General features: G+C 34.2%; 1 non-coding gene across 1 annotated transcript; it reads right to left on the reverse strand.

Annotated features, from left to right (window-relative positions):
• Nucleotides 1-4,529: 4,529 nt before the first annotated feature.
• Nucleotides 4,530-4,601, reverse strand: TRNAT-UGU (transfer RNA threonine (anticodon UGU)). Its single transcript has one exon. It is a non-coding gene; the product is annotated as a tRNA-Thr (tRNA).
• Between the last annotated feature and the right edge of the window lie 7,185 nt (nucleotides 4,602-11,786).

Raw genomic sequence — 11,786 nt, forward strand, 5'->3', positions numbered from 1 at the left:
AAGGAGTGAAACTAACCCCATTTTGATTTGAATAAAATAATGATTTTAAAATGAAAAAGAATTGAATTTTTGTCAATCAGAGGCTGAAGACTCGGTCAAAACGTTCAGAGATAGGTCTAAGTAGTCAAGGATTAATTATTAAAATTAAAAACAAAAAAAAAAAACAAAAAATATAACTTAGGGCGATATATCGCCCCTATGTGGCGATATATCGGCTCTGCCCTGTTCCCGAGCCTCCGTTCGTACGATCGTGCAACGTCAACGTGTTTTCCGTATTCTTTGTCAGGCGATATATCGACTCCCAGCGCGATATATCGGCATACGTGAATATTTTAATTACTTAATTGCACTTTTTCAGTATAATTTGAATGGGATAACTACTTTGACTGAGTCAAACTATGACCCTAACACTTTCTGGTGAAAACTAAAGCTTATATTTCCTTATTTTATCATTAAAATACTTAATTCCTTAATAATCATGCTTACGACAATTGTGATAATCCTATTGGCTCTATCTAAACCTTATGTTATAATAAATATCATATTTATGACCAGCAATATTAATCAAACCTTATGTTATAATTAATATTCTGAACTATAGGTTAAACGTATAAAATCCATAATTGTTGCTATAAGTTTCCAACTAAGTCCCGGTTTGAACCAAAATCCACAAAATCTAAAATACTACAACTACTACTAACTAACTAACTAAGTAAACATTCTGGGACTCTACAGGTATAGGAAAAGCACTCCTCTAGCACACCTCTGGTTGGTATAGGCAAAGCACTCCTCTAGCACACCTCTGGTCGGTATAGGCAAAGCACTCCTCTAGCACACTTCTGGTCAGTATAGGAAAAGCACTCCTCTAGCACACCTCTAGTTGGTATAGGCAAAGCACTCCTCTAGCACACCTCTGGTCGGTATAGGCAAAGCACTCCTCTAGCACACATCTGGTCGGGCATGACACATCTCTGGTTGGCTAAACTTATTCCAGACTAGTAATATCACAACTCCTTAAGTCAATTCTCAACCTTTTCACCTCTTTAAATTACACATTTATTGATTATTAATGTGTCATTTATTGACCATGCCCTACCACTTGTCCATTCGATTGCCACGTCATTGAACGAGGTTTTGGGGATAGCAATAAATAATTAATTTGATAAAGGATTTGAATAATTATTTAATTAATTAAATCAATAGAAAGTAATACATGCCTTGATTTTAAGTCCAATAGGCTTATAATCAAATGGGAAATTTCACGGGCCTAAAACCCATGATAATTTTGACCTAGGGCTGTTAATTGACTATTATTTTATTTATTTTTTAATTAAATAAATGACCTAATTGAGTCTATAAAATGAATGCTAAGTGAGAGATGAAAAGATAAGTTCAGAAAGCTGAAACACAAGTTTCTGATAGGTTTTAGATTCTCTCTAAACATAAGTCCTTTTCTAAGCCTTATTGTTCTTTTTCTCTTCTTCTCTCTGTATCTATCTCATGTGTTGAGAATTTTCCACTCTAGTCTAGGTGATTCTAAGGATACTTTGGAAGGCTGTGAAGAGAATTGAAGATCAGTTAAGTTTCTTGGTAATACTCTGCGACAGAAAGGATACAAGGGTTAGAGAAACTCAATGAAGGACTCTATTATTCCATTGCGTATAATGTAAGTATTCTGATCATTATTTATCTTTGAATTCAATTTTAGAAACATGTTCTAGGTTGTCTCATATTAACTTGTTTAATTCTAGATCTACATGAAAATGATTAAAGAACTTGTATAAGTTTTCATAACAAGTACCTAAAGGGTTTCTGTATCATTTAGGGTTTCTATGCTTCATGCCTGCTATATGTTAAACACAGATTTGTAGAAAGTTTGCATATAGGTTGAGATCTTTTTATCTTGAAAAAGAATTATGATTTTTTTAGTTAACCCGCTATTAGAATAGAAATTGAAGAATTATATGCGCTGATTGGTAAGATTAACAAGTTGAAAAGTTGATGAAGTAAATACCCTAGGTTTTTAATTATTGAATCAATTTTTATAATTCCATAGTTTATTTCAATTTTAAGTTTTAATTTAAAAATCACTCTATTTTCGACAGCTAAATAGAAAGTTGGAATTGATTATTGGTATTTAATTGATAGTCTCCATGAGAATGATTATTATTTATTATTTATATTACTTGAATCGATTGCATATACTTGCGCATTATATTTTAGAATGTCCTATAAACCAGAACAAGATAAATAAATAGAATAATAGACCTCCAAATCACACCAAACAAGGGTTCAATATTATCAATTATTGATTTGTGTCTCCCCTTGTGTGACTCACTCAATGCTGTTTTTATTCATTGATAAGGAATGATAATTTTGTATAAAAGTTTAAGTCATAATAATTTAACCTACATTTTTGTAATTGCATACATGAGACTGATAAAATAAATATGTCGTGTTATGTTGTGAATATAAATAAAATTATAGTGAAATAAATTAGAAATTATGTTATAATTTCCATTCTCTCTTCAATCGCTAATTCTTTGTTCAGCCATCCTATCGTAACGTTTTCAATTAATGAACATAAGAATATTAAAAGAGAGACAATTACAGAAGAAAATAATTTAATGTGGATATTAATTTATATGTAGATTTAAGATTTAAGTGTCATCTACTATGGCTATTAACAGATTTTAGAATGTACTATAAACCATAACAAGATAAATATATAGAATGTGCATATTAATTTATATGTACATTTAAGATTTAAGTGTCATCGACTATGGCTATTAACATATTTTAGAATGTAATATAAACCAAGATAAATATATAGAACAATTTACCTCCAAATTACATGAAACAAGAATAAAATAAAAAATGCCCCCATGCAGGATCGAAATACAGACCTTCGGGAGAGTAGGGAACATTCAGGATGAATCTGGTGCTAAATGAAGGTTGAAAAGGTTGTGAAAGGAAAAATGATCCCAGAAGTCGTGACTTGGTCTATCAAGTCGCGACGCGCATGAAGACAGAGGCGAATCAGCAAAGGGAACAAAAAACAGGCAAGTCAGAGAAGGAATGAATTGGTAGAAAAAGACACAGGTCGCGACTCAAGAATGGGCAAGTCGTGACCCGCCTCACCAACAAGAGAGAAAGTGTTTGTTTAAGTACGGATTTTAGGTCATTTGTGAGGAGGTTCTTGGATGACGGGATTAGCAGCTGTTTAACTCTATTGATCTATTTTTCTTCATTTTTCTCTTAGTTTTTAGTAGTTTAATTCCATGTTTCTAAACATTTAATTTATTGTTTTAGTCATGCTTGTTATGAACTAAATATCTGCTCTAGGGTTTAATGTAGTCACTTGGATATTTGTTAATTTTCTATGAAGTTTATATAAATTTTTCTTCTTCTATCATTTCTTTATATGATTTGTGTTTAATGTATGTGGATAATTGATCACTATTTACATGATTTATGATATTGATTCGATATCCGAGAGGGGAGAGGGGAGAGGGGAGAGGAGAGAGTTGAATATTCTATAATCATATAGACATAAACTGCATATAGGACGATAGTACCAATAGGGTTTGTGTAGCATTTAGTGTTTTTATGCTTCATGCTTGCTATATGTTAAAACTTATCACAGATATGTAGAAAGTTTGCCTATAAGTTGAGATCTTTTTATCTTGAAAAAGAATTAGGATTGTTTTAGTTAACCCGCTATTAGAATAGAAATTGAAGAATTATATGCGCTGATTAGTAAGATTAACAAATTAAAAAGTTGATGAAGTAAATACCCTAGTTTTTAATTATTGAATCAATTTTTATAATTCCACAGTTTATTTCAATTTTAAGTTTTAATTTAAAAAGCACTCTATTTTCGACAGCCAAATAGAAAGTTAGAATTGGTTATTGGTACTTAATTGGTAGTCTCCATGAGAACGATTCTTATTTATTATCTATATTACTTGAATTGATTACGTATACTTGTGCATTATATTTTAGAATGTCCTATAAACCAGAATAAGATAAATAAATAGAATAATAGACCTCAAAATTACACCAAACAAGGGTTCAATATTATAAATTATTGATTTGTGTCTCCCCTTGTGTGACTCACTCAATGCTGTTTTTATTCATTGATAAGGAATGATAATTTTGTATAAAAGTTTAAGTCATAATAATTTAACCTACATTTTTGTAAATGCATACATGAGACTGATAAAATAAATATGTCTTGTTATGTTGTGAATATAAATAAAATTATAGTGAAATAAATTGGAAATTATATTATAATTTCTATTTTCTCATCAATCTCTAATACTTTGTTTAGCCATCCTATTGTTACTTTTTCAATTAATGAACATAGGGATATAAAAAGAGAGACAACTACATAAGAAAATAATTTAATATGGATATTAATTTATATGTAGATTTAAGATTTAAGTGTCATCAACTATGACCATAACAAGATAAATATATAGAATAATAGACCTCCAAATTACACGAAACAAGAATAAAATAAAAAATGCCCCCATGCAGGATCGAACTACAGACCTTCAGTTTACAAGACTGACGCTCTACCACTGAGCTATAGGGGCTTCTTGCCTCAATGTGAAGCTTCCTTTGTTACTAATAGTACAAATTGATGAAATCATCACATTACATAAAAAAAAAAGGAGAAAGAGAGAGAAGTAGGACAACTTTATTCTCAAACATCTTAAACAAAACTTATGGTAACACTCTACAGGTTAGCCAAATATATTCACTATTACACCTTTAACATTTACCTGATAAATTTTTGAGGAATTTTCATTTTATATATTATATACGGTTGGGTTGAAAAAACAAAAATCAAAATTATGGTTTACATTTAAACGAATTCTACGAGATATTGCCATTACTTTATCTTTTGAAATGATGTAAAGAAAAGATACATATGTTTGTGGTTCTAAGTTCCAACGTCCAAATGTTAAAATATGCATGGAACAAAAGTTATATTATATTTACGTATTTAAAATATGCATGGAACAAAAGTTAAAATGATTTTATTAGTTTGGAAGGCTGATCATGTTTCCCTTAGTATTCTTCAGGAAGATGATCAATACATTCATTGTTGTGTAAAGATTAAGGGCGTTATTCAGAAGTTTTGTTTGACTCTTGTTCATGGTAGTAATTTAATGGAGAAGAGGAAAAGTTTCAGGACTCAGTTATCATTGCTTGAGTTTCCAGTTCTTCCTTGGTTAGTAGTTGGAGATTTTAATGTAGTTTTTGCCTAAGATGATCGTATTGGCGGTCGTCCTGTTACTGAGTTGGAATTGGAATATAGTCGTCATTGGAGGGTCTGTTCTATGATGGATGAGCTGCGCTCGAGTGGTTCCCATTATACATGGTCTAATAAACAAATGGAAGGAACCCGAATTTTCTCTAAATTGGACAGAGCTTTTAAAAATGAAGCTTGTGTAGATGCTTTTCCTGATTCTGAAGCTCGTATTAATTGGGATGTCATCTCTGACCACTGCTACTGCCTTATCAAAACTGTTCATGTTCATATCTTAGGGGTCAAGCATTTTAAATATTTTAATATGTGGGCAGATCATCAGGATTTTAGAAGCACAGTGCTTTGTAATTGGTCTGAACCAGTTGCATCTTCTGGCCTGCAAATGATTGTTAAGAAATAAATAGGTTAAAAGCTGTTTTGCTTCAATATAACAAAGTGAAAATTGGATATGTAGCTAAACAGTTTTCTGAAAATGAAATTAAATACCAGCAAGCCTAGCTTTATTTGCAACAGGACCCTTCTTTGATTTCTCTTCAGTTGGCTGAAAAAGAGGCTTGTTTAGAGTTTGGTCGTCAATCTAGAATGTATGAGAGTTTTCTTAGGCAAAGGAGCAAAATCACCTGGCTTGGATTTGGAGATGAGAATACTCCTTATTTTCATGCTAGTCTAACGCAGAGGAAACTTGGTAATCAGATTACTTCTTTCATGGATGATGCAGGTCAGCTCAATGATAATTATGAAGAGGTTGTTGTGTATTTCATTAATCATTTCAAAGGCTTTTTTGGCAGCCCTAGTTCGACTTCTACTCGGATAGAGCAAGCTTGCTTCTCTCAAGGGGCTGTTTTGACTTTGGAGCAACAACTTGGATTAATAATGCCTTTTACCAAGAAGGATGTTAAGAAGACTTTATTCAGTATTCACTCAATTAAGATTCCTGGCCCAGATGGATATGGTTCAGGCTTCTACAAATCTTTATAGAAGGATATAGGGGATGAAATTTCAGAGGCGATACTGACTTTCTTTGATCGAGGAGAGCTTCCTCATGAGCTTAACAATACAATCATATCCCTTATTCCTAAGGTAGATACTCCCTCTAAAGTTGCTGATTATAGGCCAATTGCTTGCTGTAACACGCTATATAAATGCATTTAAAAAATGCTTTGTTCTTGGCTGGCTAAAGTTCTTCCTGTGATTGTTCATCAAAACCAAGGAGCTTTTATTAAGAACCGTTTGTGTAACGCCCTGGATAGCCAAGACCGCTACACTGTGTACTTATAAAGGTGCAGGACTTGCTAATCAAGTCATTTAGTCAAAACGTGTCACTAATCCATAAATGTGCTAGGGTTAAAATGGTTTTGGTCTCAAAAGATACATTTCATATATTCAAACAAATTTACATATGGGATCCCAAAAAGGAACAATGTTTAAAAGTTGGTTTACAAACTTTCCACAATACAGACCACCGTCAGCCACTCTAAGGCAAATCAGACATTTATAGCTCTTCTGTTCCTGCTATCCTCTCAACTGTGGCGGCTGAGTAGCTGGTCATGTACATTTCGCTCACAGAGCTCTCCAAGTCAGGGCTGATCAAGTTTACCCTTGCCTTTACCTGCACCACATAGAACCCGTGAGCCAAGGCCCAGCAAGAAAACATAATACACATCTCAACAATCATAACAAGAGTATAATCCTTTAAGCATGATCAAACACTTAACATTCTACATTAATCACATAGCATGTAATCAGAATCAAAGATGCAACCAATCATTAATAATAATCAAATCACATTATAACTAGGGCCGACAACTTAGGCCGCACCCTCTGTTTACCCCACTGACTCCGGCCCGCTTAAACCGAGCTCAGTGCATAATAAGTTGTCCTCGGCTACCAGTGGCCAAGCCGCGCCCTGTGCGCAAGTGTAACCTTTGGCACTCTTCGGCCGTTGGTTTACTATTTACATGGCATAATACCATCCTTTTCAAAGCATACATATTAGGGAACCCTTAGTCCCATTTCAAACACACAACCGGGTTCAGTTTTCTTACCTTTAGCTTCCGAATGTAAAGACTACGAGCGATGCTCCTTGAGCGTGATCCGATCCCCGAGCCCTAGCTTAATACCTAGTCACAACCAAGATAAAGGATACCATCAACAATCTTAAAAGAGCTTCTAGACAAAGTTCTAATCTCCGGAACATTGAACTTCACCAAACATGGTAAAAGATTCAATCCCGAGCACCCTAGGTTAAATTCCCAAGCCTAGAATCTCAAAATCCCAAAATCTCTTAAGGGCCATGGCATTAGCCACCCATGCCGCAGCATGGCCCCAACCAGAGACCTCCCAATCCCCAAAAACAGCTAAGGGACGCGGCCCTACTCAGACCATGCCGCGACCCGCCCTTCTTCCTCAGCACACATCAGCTTCGAAGGGCTGCGGCTCACCAAGAACTATGCCGCGGCCCGACCCCTTCGAACCCAGAAAAACCTCCATTTCTAACTCTCAAACCTCATGCAAACTCACCCAAAACTACCTCAATTCCACAACTCAATTACCCAAAAACTTCCCACAAGATTCCAACAACACAACCCAGCTGAAACCTAAACTAGAAACCCACCAAAAACCCACTTCAATCACTGAAACTTTTTAACTCAAGAACTCAAAACCCAGCCATGGATACACTATAACTCAACCTTTAAACCTTAAATTAGAGCTTACCTCACCTGCAGAACCAATCCTCCAAGAGCTTTCTGGCCTAACTTCCAAGGTTCCAGCCTCAATTTAATCTTCAAATCCAAAAACCCAAAACCTCTTAGAACACACTCAAAAACACAGAATTTCAACCACAGAATATGGAATTCAATGCTTACCTCAACCTTGATTAAGTTCCTTTGACAATCCTTGAGCTAACCCTCCAAACCCCAACTTTTAATTCTTAAAATTCCAGCCAAGACCTCTAACTTTCTGTGTTTTTCTTTGGGAGAGAAAGAGAGAAAGGAAGAGAGGGTCGGTTTGCTATATTCCACAGTTTTCTAAAATCTTCTTAAGTCTATCCTTAAGCAATCAAGTTAATCCCAAGGCTCGGGGTACCGGAAACGTCCCCGAGGGCAAAATGGTAAAATTCCCCAATATTCCCACCTAGACTTCCTAACCTCGAATATATCTCCAATTATTTATTTTCATAACCCGGTAATCTGAATAACCACCTGATACCTGAAATACCCCTTGACTTGTCCAAAGTCAAACATTAGGCCCCGTTGTGACTTTCCCGCTATCTAGCTCCCTAGGATCGCCTCAAGTCACCCGCTGCAGATTTACCCGCATAATAATGTGGTTCTCACAAATATAATATTTAACCACATTTGTTGAAATATAATCATACAAGCATGGTTATCATGTAATCATGCATTAAATCAATAAATTCACACATAAGCCAGTTATGCCCTCCTGGCACACTAATTAAGGCCCTTATGCCATATTAGTGATTTTGGGTCGTTACAGTTTGCTTGCGCATAATATTCTTATCCTCCAAGATCTTCTTAAAGGCTATACTAGGAAAAAAGTCTCTCCCCGCTGCTTGATAAAAGTTGATCTTAGCAAGGCTTATGATTCTCTTGATTGAGTTTTTTTGGAGGATATTCTGAAAGCTTTTTGTTTCCCTAGCAGATTTATTCAATGGATTATGATTTGTTTGACGGGTACCTCTTATACTCTTTTGATGAATGGGAGGTTGCAAGGGAGCTTTGGTGGGAGGAAAGGTTTAAGACAAGGAGACCCAATTTCTCCCTTGCTGTTTATGCTTGTCATGGAGTATCTTACTCGTCTTCTTAGTCTTGCTACTCATAACAAGGAGTTCAGAGTGCATCCCATGTGTAAAATTCTGCATCTTGTCAATCTTTGTTTTGCAGATGATCTTATCTTATTTTGCAAGGGCAATCTTAGATCCATCCAAATCTTGTTTGATGGTTTTGCCAAGTTAGTCAGGATTCTGGTCTGTCTACCAACTTGACTAAATCTCAAGTTTATTATGGTGGAATTTCTGCTAAAGATAAGAATAGTATTCTGAATTATGTCAATATAGAAGAGGGTTCTTTTCCCTTAAATTACCTGGGTGTCACTCTTCATCCTATCGAATGGAAGGCGGCTGATTGTGGTGTGATCATTAAAAAATTCAGAATCGTCTTCATACTTGGTCAAGTCATCATCTGTCTTTTGCTAGGAGAACTCAACTGATCCATTTTGTTTTATTAGACATTCGAACGTATTGGATGAGTATTTTCCTTCTGCCTCAAAGTTTCATTCATGATATTGATCGGCTATGTCAGAATTTTTTATGGGGAGCTAAGGGAAACCGAAGAAAGATTCACTACTCTTCCTGGGATCAGGTTTGCTTACCTAAGAATATGGGTGGTATTGGATTTAAGGAAGGCTCAAAATGGAATAAAGTTTTGTTAGCCAAATGTGGGCGATCACTCCTAAACAAGATTTGTTGTGGGTTAAATGGATTGATGAACTTTATCTCAAAGACCATAATTTTTTGGATTATTCCTTAAAAGCTGATGTGAGTTGGTATTGGAGAAAATTAGCTAATTTGAAAGAGTGTTTTTCTGAAGTAGACTTGGAGGCCTCATCATCCAATGGCAAGCTGAATTTGAAGCTTCTTTACCACCATTTTCTTAAGAGGGATTCAGTTTCTTATGCTAAGGGTGTGTGGTGCAAGCTTTCAGTCCCGAAGCATCGTTTTATCTTGTGGCAATCAGTTCTTGGCCATCTGCTTACTAGGGATAATTTATTGCACTGTCATGTTCCTATGGTATCCTCTTTATGTCCTGTTTGTGAGCGTGTTGATGAATCTCATGCGCATTTGTTATTTGAGTGCCTTTTCTCTCAAAAGGTCCTGGCACTCATTAAAAGATGGTTAGGCCCAGCTCTTTGGCCAGTCAAGTATACTGAGTGGCTGTGTTGGATGGAAGGGAAGCCTAAAGGGATGCTTCAAAGGATAGTTGTTGCTTCTTTGGCTGCAACAGTTTATTGCATTTGGTCTAATTAAAATTCTTGTATTTTTGCTCATTGTTCTTTATCTGCTCATTGAATTGATTGTATGATTAAACTATGTTTGAAAGCTAGATTGTTTAGTATTATGAGTCAGAAGTTGCAGGTTAAAGAGAAGTTTCTAGTTGAGTTTGTTAGGAATCTGTAATTTGTTCTTCTGTTAGCTCATTTTTGAGCTTTTGGTTGTAAGTTGTGTTGATCAATATATTTCTTTTTTTCCCTGATAAATGATTTTAATAATTTGTATACGAACAAACTTAGCTTTATTAATGTTGATTTCCTCATAAAATAGTATGTTTATATGTATTCACTTCAACAAAATACACTTTTAACGACTACTTTTAATGTCTTACAATATAGGGGTGAGACATTAAAAGCAAGAATTAGAATATTGGCGGTGATAATACCCAAATTTTTTCAAAAGTTACATTTTAATACTCAAATCTTTTTTTTGGCAGTAATAATACCCAAATCTATAATTTTGGTGCAACCATTTGTACTTACTGAAAACTGTCCGTTAAGTATCCACGTGGCACATTTTTATTAGTCTAATTGGTGGTGATAATACCAAAATCTTTTCAAAAGTTACATTTTAATTTCCATTTTTTTCGTTGCGGTAATACCTAAATCTACAATTTTGGTGCAATCGTTAGTACTCACAGTTAACTGCCCATTAAGTATCCACGTGGCACATATGGATTTTGGGATGATTTTAGACTAAATTATTTAAATATTATAAAAATCATTTTAAATTTTAAAAAATCTAAAAGATTATGAAAATCTAATTAATAATATGTATTTTAGGATGATTTTGAGTTTCAATTTTAATTTCGATTGTTTTGAATTTGTAAATGTTAGTTTTATTAATTAGTTTCTAATAATCTCTTAGATTTTTTAAATTTTAAAATTATTTTTTATAGTATTTAAAGAATTTAGGGATATTGGTGGCGATAATACCCAAATCATTTATAAAGTAACACTTTAATACATAAATTTACGAGTATAAAAATGTGACACGTGGATACTTAACGGACGGTTAACGGTGAGTACTAATAATTTCACCAAAAGTATAGATTTATGTATCATTACCGCAAAAAAAAAAAAAAAAATTTGGGTATTAAAGTGTAACTTTTGAAAATTTTTGGGTATTATCGTCACCAATATCCCTTAAAAGTATTTAGGAGTATTTTATGTCTAATTTTGCATGACATAGAAAGTTTTTTGTTATGCCTAATAATGTAAGACATTAAAAGGTAAGCAAGACGTTAAAAGTAGAGGGACTTCTCACGTCTCTCATGGGTGGACGCAGAAAAGCTTGTCATGTCTCCCATGTGAGATGTGTGTCAATATCAAAAAAAAAAAAAAAACTAACATATATCAATCACGCATAAGGTCCAATGACCCATGCCACACTCACATTTTTATTTCATTAATTTTTTTTATTTTTTTTAAAAAT

Source organism: Humulus lupulus, chromosome 2, assembly GCF_963169125.1.
Source record: "Humulus lupulus chromosome 2, drHumLupu1.1, whole genome shotgun sequence".
In the NCBI taxonomy this organism is placed as follows: domain Eukaryota; kingdom Viridiplantae; phylum Streptophyta; class Magnoliopsida; order Rosales; family Cannabaceae; genus Humulus; species Humulus lupulus.